This window comes from Salvelinus alpinus, chromosome 29 (genome assembly GCF_045679555.1).
Source record: "Salvelinus alpinus chromosome 29, SLU_Salpinus.1, whole genome shotgun sequence".
In the NCBI taxonomy this organism is placed as follows: Eukaryota; Metazoa; Chordata; class Actinopteri; order Salmoniformes; family Salmonidae; genus Salvelinus; species Salvelinus alpinus.
Window position 1 is genome coordinate 41,142,540 of NC_092114.1, and position 9,193 is coordinate 41,151,732.

A 9,193-nucleotide genomic window follows, 5' to 3' on the forward strand; every position below is an offset into this window, starting at 1 on the left:
AGTAAATGCTGTATTTATCGGATTAACAATTTGTTACCTTTAAAAGACTGTACATGGTCAATCCAATGTCTGAACGTGACTTTTATTCTGAAAGATTCCAAAATCCGTGACCCAGAAGTACTTAGTTATTATTGCCTGCTTCACAGATGTGCTAAGCGGTCAAGAATAAATAACTACTTCTGGGTCACGGATTTTTGAAATTCTTCAGAATAAAAGTCCAATCCTGTATACTTTGTTAATTTTTGGCACAATTATCGATATTCTATACTAATTATCATACAAAGAATAATTAAAAGTATTTCTATAAGATATTGTCTTTTTTTTTTTTAAGCCTAAATGGTCAACAATGTTTTTTTGTGTGTGTACTCCTATCATTTAATGCACCATACAACATTATCTGTACATTGTGTCGCAGTAAAAGGGGTACTCATGAGCACTTGTAGTTTCCAAATCCACAGAGTTAACACCCAGATGAGCGTCACTGCTCATTTGGCGGCCCTTATAGAGTGGCACATAAACTTAAATCCAGTAGTTTTTTCATATTGGCCATACAGCGGCTGAATGTAGTTGTGATCCCTGCTAAATGGGAACATGTTGCTCGAGATGAATGTGACAGAAGAATATAATCAAACTAGATTAATTGTTGTAATGTGCCCTTGTGTACAGCCTATGAAACGAGTAGGTCATAGGAGAATAACTTGAATCTAGTCTAATTATTAGCTTTGGTCGAACCAGGCTGCAAACCGTTCTGCAGCCTTGTGAAGCAGATGTGCATCAAGTTTGGAAAATGCGGGCTAGATATCCGGCAAAAAGTGAGTTAACCTTGTATCCTCATTTACCTGTTTATGTTTATTTATGTCTCTATACACACACACACACACACACACACACCATTATCTGCTCACTCACACATAACATGCATACATTTATATTGACTCTACACACACCCACTCACATACAAGCTGCTGCTACTCTGTTTATCTTATATCCTGATGCCTAGTCACTTACCCCTATACATATCTACCTCCATTACTCCAGTATCTCTGCACATTATAAATATGGTATTGGAACTGACCCTGTTTATAGTATGCTTACTTACTTATTGTGTTCTTCATATTTCTTCTTATTTTTTTTATTTTTTTTCTAGTATTACATTGTTATTGATTATTGCATTGTTGGGTTTTGAGTTTGCAAGAAAGGCATTTCATTGTACTTGTGCATGTGACATTAAAACTTGAAACTTGAAAAACAACATATGGCAAAACACATATGGCGTGACTGCGGCATCCCCAACTAGCGTTACGTACTGCTCCATTGACAATGAATGACTTCCACCAGAACTTAAAGAGTTTGATACAGCTGGTGAACATAAGGCTTAAAGCCAATTTATGCTTAATCTGAAAATGTGGTCGGAGGCGCCATATGGATGGTGTGACGCAATCGCAGAGCCTCCGGAGGCATGTAGAGACCAACTTGAGCTCTGTACTACCCTGCACTGCGTCTCACAAAGACACGGAGGTTGGAACCAAAAATCTCAAATTTGGACTCATTCAACTAAAGGACAGATTTCCATCGGTCTAATGTCCATTGCTCGTGTTTCATGGCCCAACCAAGTCTCTTCTTTTTATTGGTGTCCTTTAGTAGTGGTTTCTTCGCAGCAATTCAACCATGAAGGCCTGATTTACGCAGTCTCCTCTGAACAGTTAATGTTGAGATGTGTCTGTTACTTGAACTCTGTCAAGCATTTATTTGGGCTGCAATTTCTGAGGCTGGTAACTCTAATGAACTTATCCTCTGCAGCAGAGGTAACTCTGGGTCTTCCTTTCCTGTGGCGGTCCTCATGAGAGCCAGTTTCATCATAGTGCTTGATGGTTTTTGCAACTGCACTTGAAGAAACTTTCAAGGTTCTTGAAATGTTCCGTATTGACGGACGTTCATGTCTTAAAGTAGTGATGGACTGTCGTTTCTCTTTGCTTATTTAAGCTGTTCTTGCCATAATATGGATTTGGTATTTTACCAAATAGGGCTATCTTCTGTATACCACCCCTGCCTTGTCACAACACAAATGATTGGCTCAAACGCATTAAGAAGTTAAAGAAATTCCACAAATGAACTTTTAACAAGGCACACCTGTTAATTGAAATGCATTCTAGGTGACTACCTCATGAAAATGGTTGAGAGAATTCCAAGAGTGTGCAAAGCTGTCATCAAGGTAAAGGGTGGCTACTTTGAAGAATCTCAAATATAAAATATATTTTGGTTTGTTTAACACTTTTTTGGTTACTACACGATTCCATATGTGTTATTTCATAGTTTTGATGTCTTCACTATTATTGTACAATGTAGAAAATAGTAAAAAATAAAGAAAAACCCTTTAATGAGTAGGTGTGTCCAAACTTTTGACTAGTACTGTATGTAATCGTCTTTGTATCTCAATTATTGTAATGTGGTAAACCTTAAAAATCTAAATTGAAAATGATTCAAATCTAAAAGATCAAATTCAATGAGAGAGCACCCTTAGATCATGGGAAATGGCATCACAATGATCGTTGCACTGAAATCATTCCCACGGTAAATGGCTAGGCCTCATATGCTATGAACCAACACACACCATTGCAGAGACTTTGTTATTACCGTCCGCAATTGATATGGTGAAAACAATGTGTTGGGAGGCAAAGGCACAGAAACTCACATCAATACCTTTGTCAGATAATATTGTTAAATGAAGAATATATGCAATTGCTAGCAATCAAGAGGAAACTCTGACTGGACGATTCAAAAACTCCCCAGCTAATGCTCTCCAAATGGACGTTAGCAGTGAGGGCCAAGATGCCCATGCATTGACTTTTGTTCGCTATACATGTCGTGGGATGCTATTCACAAGGACATATTGTTATATCTCGCGATTCCCGAGCATGAAACGGCACAGGGAATGTTCAGTGTGCTGCGTGGCTATATTGACGGAAAAACTAATTCTGTTGTATCGAATGGTGGGCTTTTTCACAGATGGGGATCGATCTATGGCGGGACGGCAGGCAGGCCCCTAAACTATGGTTATGAATGTGTTTCCCTCTGCCTTATGGACGCATTGTATGATACACCAAGAGCAACTGCTGGCAAAACAGCTGAGCACAGAACTCAGAGATATACTGCAGCAGGTAACTTCAATTGTAAACTACATCAAACCACATCCACTGCACACACGCCTGTTCGCAACACTACATGGAGATATGGGATCAGAGCATGACAATGTTCTATTTCACACCAAGGCTTGGTGGTTATTAAGGGGGAGTGTTGGAAAGATGTTTCGCATTGAGCGTGGAACTGTTGCCAATCACAATTGATGTCAACAACAAAAAACACACACTTGGTTGACTTTCTGTGTAATGAAAATAAAATGTGTCTCTTTGCCTATGTAACAGACATATAGGAAACTAAATGAGCTGAACGCAAGCATGCAGAGAAAATACAAAAACATTCTACAGATGAGTGACCGAATCAGTGGATTCAGACTGAAGAATACTTATTGGGGGAGAGAGTCTTCAAAAGTGAACTGTGCCCCCTTCCCTCAGCTGTCCATGTTTCTAACATAAAACAGCATCATTAGGCATAAGTTTCACCACATGAGTGATGACTGCTCACCTCCCACGCTTGGAAGAGTACTTTGGGGTCGACTTCCTAATCCGTTTCGACTGTGATCCAGGTTCAGCCAACATGCAGGTAAGTTAAATTAACAGCTGATTGAGCTGTCATGTGACCGAATGCTGCAGACAACGCATTCACGGGTCACTACGGAGGAGTTTTGGTTCCTGACTCAAAGGGAATACCGTGCCGTCTCCCTTTTAGCATTAAAACTCATGGTACCCTTCGCCAACTCATATCTGTGTAAAGCTGGATTCAGTGCTCTCGTCTGCATTAAAACCAAATATCGATCCAGGTTGGATGTGACAGCAGAGATTAGTACTGTCGAACCACGCCTCTTGACTTTGAGAAACTCCAACGCGACATCCATCAATCACACCCATCTCAATAGTGGTGGTGAGATAAGAGACATTATGTCAGACTAATTTGTAATTGACAGTCTAGCCCCACGTTATAAGAACGGGATGGTGAGTTGAGAAGACAATCAGAAATACTGTTAGAATGTTTTTCAATTGACTACCATAGCGCCAAATAAAAAAGTCAACATTGGCCAGTGGAGACTGGTGGGAGGAGCTATAGGAGGACAGGCTCACTGTAATGGCTGGAATGGAATTAAAGGAACGGAGTCAAACGTGGTTTCCATATGTTTGATGTGTTTGCTACCATTACATTTACTCCATTCCAGCCATTACAGTGAGCACGTCCTCCTATAGCTCCTCCCACCAGCCTCCCCTGACATTGGTTGTTAATTACATCAACAAAAAACACATTGTTGCCGTCGCAAGAATTTTCAGATATCGAAATGGGGTCGTTGTGAAGTGGAAATGTTTAGGAGCAACTAAAGTTTGGTGGAGGAGGAATAATGGTCTGGGGCTGTTTTTCATGGTTCGGGATAGGCCCCTTAGTTCCAGTAAAGGGAAATATTAATGTTACAGCATACAATGACATTCTAGATGATTCTGTGCTTCCAACTTTGTGGCAACAGTTTGGGGAAAATCCTTTCCTGTTTCAGCATGACAATGCTCCCGTGCACAAAGCGAGGTCCATACAGAAATGGTTTGTTGAGATCGGTGTGGAAGAACTTGACTGGCCTGCACAAAGCCCTGACCTCAACCCCATCGAACACCTTTGGGAAGAATTAGAACCCTGACTGCGAGCCAGGCCTAATCACCCAAAAGCAGTGCCCGACCTCACTAAAGCACTTGTGGCTGAATGGAAACAAATCCCTGCAGCAATGTTCCAACAACTAGTGGAAAGCCATCCCAGAAGAGTGGAGTCTGTTATACACTGCTCAAAAAAATAAAGGGAACACTTAAACAACACAATGTAACTCCAAGTCAATCACACTTCTGTGAAATCAAACTGTCCACTTAGGAAGCAACACTGATTGACAATAAATTTCACATGCTGTTGTGCAAATGAAATAGACAAAAGGTGGAAATGATAGGCAATTAGCAAGACACCCCCAATAAAGGAGTGCTTCTGCAGGTGGTGACCACAGACCACTTCTCAGTTCCTATGCTTCCTGGCTGATGTTTTGGTCACTTTTGAATGCTGGCGGTGCTCTCACTCTAGTGGTAGCATGAGACGGAGTCTACAACCCACACAAGTGGCTCAGGTAGTGCAGCTCATCCAGGATGGCACATCAATGCGAGCTGTGGCAAGAAGGTTTGCTGTGTCTGTCAGCGTAGTGTCCAGAGCATGGAGGCGCTACCAGGAGACAGGCCAGTACATCAGGAGACGTGGATGAGGCCGTAGGAGGGCAACAACCCAGCAGCAGGACCGCTACCTCCGCCTTTGAGCAGGAGGAGCACTGCCAGAGCCCTGCAAAATGACCTCCAGCAGGCCACAAATGTGCATGTGTCTGCTCAAACGGTCAGAAACAGACTCCATGAGGGTGGTATGAGGGCCCGACGTCCACAGGTGGGGGTTGTGCTTACAGCCCAACACCGTGCAGGACGTTTGGCATTTGCCAGAGAACACCAAGATTGGCAAATTCGCCACTGGCGCCCTGTGCTCTTCACAGATGAAAGCAGGTTCACACTGAGCACATGTGACAGACGTGACAGAGTCTGGAGACGCCGTGGAGAACGTTCTGCTGCCTGCAACATCCACCAGCATGACCGGTTTGGCGGTGGGTCAGTCATGGTGTGGGGTGGCATTTCTTTGTGGGGCCGCACAGCCCTCCATGTGCTCGCCAGAGGTAGCCTGACTGCCATTAGGTACCGAGATGAGATCCTCAGAGCCCTTGTGAGACCATATGCTGACACATGCACATTTGTGGCCTGCTGGAGGTCATTTTGCAGGGCTCTGGCAGTGCTCCTCCTGCTCAAAGGCGGAGGTAGCGGTCCTGCTGCTGGGTTGTTGCCCTCCTACGGCCTCATCCACGTCTCCTGATGTACTGGCCTGTCTCCTGGTAGCACCTCCATGCTCTGGACACTACGCTGACAGACACAGCAAACCTTCTTGCCACAGCTCGCATTGATGTGCCATCCTGGATGAGCTGCACTACCTGAGCCACTTGTGTGGGTTGTAGACTCCGTCTCATGCTACCACTAAGTGAGAGCACCGCCAGCATTCAAAAGTGACCAAAACATCAGCCAGGAAGCATAGGAACTGAGAAGTGGTCTGTGGTCACCACCTGCAGAAGCACTCCTTTATTGGGGGTGTCTTGCTAATTGCCTATAATTTCCACCTTTTGTCTATTCCATTTGCACAACAGCATGTGAAATTTATTGTCAATCAGTGTTGCTTGCTAAGTTGACAGTTTGATTTCACAGAAGTGTGATTGACTTGGAGTTACATTGTGTTGTTTAAGTGTTCCCTTTATTTTTTTGAGCAGTGTAGTAACAAAAGTGAGACAAACTCTATATTAATGCCCGTGATTTTGTAATGAGAAGTTCAACGAGCAGGTGTCCATATAGTGTATGTATATACTGTTGTAATAGTGTTTTACTTTTCTACAACTTTTTAGAACCTTTAACGTTCTTATAAAATTGTTTAATTGAAGGAACTTGTATTTACAGGTACTGCACATTAAAAAGCTCATCAGTGGTTGGATTTATTTATTATTCTGTGACAAATTGCCAGTCCATACTCTATTCTATTCTGAGCCTACACATACACCTTGCCAAAAAAATAACTAGTGATCTAATTTCGAGCCTTTCCAACTTACAGTATTTTCAGGGTAAGACGATTTGTAACACACTTTGAAAATGTAGAACTATCCAAGGCTCTTTTCATTCTAAATGCCTGGGATCAACTGAAAGACCACCATACAAAGTGGCTTGCATAACCGAGCAGTCCTCAATCAAGACCCGTTGTTCCTAAACATGAAACTCAGTCCACTTCCTTAGTGGGTCGTGGAAAGTCACTTTATTTTTTCCAGGGGCCTAATCAGGGTGTATGTGAATCTCCCCCTGCTGGAGTTTCAGGGAAGTGATCTTACTATCCAGCTCGTCCATAAACCCTTCATCCACAGATTCACTGTCCCCCTCCTCCCCCTTTCCAAATCCTTCCGTGGGCAAGAATATGTGAAGCTGTGTGCGTGCTGGCATAGGAGCGGCGGGAGGCGAAGGTTGGCTGGGGAGGCTCAGGCAGGGCGTTCCTCTCACTGTTAGACCCTCCCCTTGTGACGACTGGCGGTACTGTATCACCAGAGGACGGAACTCGCCTTGCTCCGTGGCCAGGGTCAGGCTTTGTGATCTGGGCTTCACCAGCTTTGGGTTGGGTCTGATGGGGTAGGAGAAGTGGGTGTACACTGGTCTGCTGCTCTGGCTTAGGTTATTTCCTACTACTGTGTCACAGGACATGCAGAGAGGCAGAGGTCGTTTCCGCAGAGGGTGACAGCGGTTGCGGGAAAACCCCTCGAACAAGGCTCGTTCTCCCGGGGTGAAGAGGGAGGGCTTGCTGATGCTGTGGGGAGAGCAGTCAGACAGGTGAAGGTGGGACAGAGGCAAAGAGAAACACTGATCAGCAACTACGGGGAAATAACATACATAAAACATACTGTAAAACCAGACATGACGGCGTAAAAGGTGAAATGTTGACACACTTTAAACATCCTTTAATCATTTGTGTATCAGGGGCCTGAACAGAAACAAACCAATTACATTCAAACAAGCATTTAAGTCCTACTCGGCCAAAGGAAGCGGTTGACCAGTGATACATTCATATTGTACATTTGTCTTCATTGAGGAAATACAGTATCGAGTCTTGTTGAGATAGACAGTGTGAATCAAGTTGGTTAGTTATTCAAAACCTGCAATCTAGAGATGATTACATTAACTGACTGCAGCAGAACATGTGGAGTCAGGGGATGTGTGCTGCTGGAGAGTGTTTCCATTCGTAAGGTATTTAAGAGCCTCACTCAGGTTTCACATCCTATCCCCCAAGACACAAACACAGCATCGTTCCTGCACCACATTGTAGTTAGTGTCCCGAACAGAAACATATCCTCTTACACCTGAGATTTATGGAGGAAGGCTTCTGTTGTCAAAGTGACGTGTATACAGTACCTAATTTGATACTTAATTGCTGGGAACTACACAATTTGCTTTGCTTCTTTCCAACAGAAGTTAAGTTGAGGCAATTAAATACAATTTCCAGACAAATCAGGAAATAATCACCATATCTAATCAATTCACTGTATGATGTGTTATGCATCAATATCACAATATTTTTCAGATAACAATGTGTCTTTTGAACATTGCACCAACGAGAATACAGCACAAAACTCACGTATAAAGAGTTCCTCCATTATATCTGGTTCGCAATTAACTCCTCCAATAACAAGAAGAATGCATTCAGCAGCCAAGGCTATAGTGGTTGCATGGGCCTGAGGCTGATACCCCTAGAAGTACGGGTATCAACTTACCTGAGCGGAGTCATGGTGGTCTGCCTTTGCGGGGCTTTAACGGCAGCTAGGGAAGGCAGTCGGACAGTGTCACTTTGCCGGGTTCCATTGGGCTGAGCCAGAGGGGGCACAGAGTTGGACTGGAGGTAGGTTCGGACTCGAGCTCTGCTCCTCTGCATGGCTCTCTGGTTCCATAGCCCACCGGCATCCAGGCTAAGGCCAGGACGGGCTCCGGTGGTGCTCATGTCTCCAGCGGACTGCACAGGCCCGTCTCAGTGTGTGCACTGGCGCCCCTGGGGGTGCATGCAGCCAGGTGAGGTCGATCAATGATTCATGCCCATTAAAGATGCATCGATGAGGCAGGCCAGGTGGATGCCAGCTACTTTATTCCCTCTACCCTTCTTCCAGGGGTCAACTTACACAGGTAGGTGCAAGTGGCTATGATTCACCTATTAATTTTACAAACTTCAGAAGTAGTCAAATATTGCAGGGCAGAGTGGAAGTTTTACTTTTGATGTTTGGAGTTGAGACATTTGGAAGCATTCAAGTCAGAGCAAGGACTACTTAAGTCTGCTTCATGTTGAATATGAACAAGTCAAAACCACTTCTTTAAAATATATATCCCAAGTTAACATTAGTATTTCCAGCCTAAGTCTTCGGTTGCCCTGTATGATTGCAACAATTACATCAGGACAG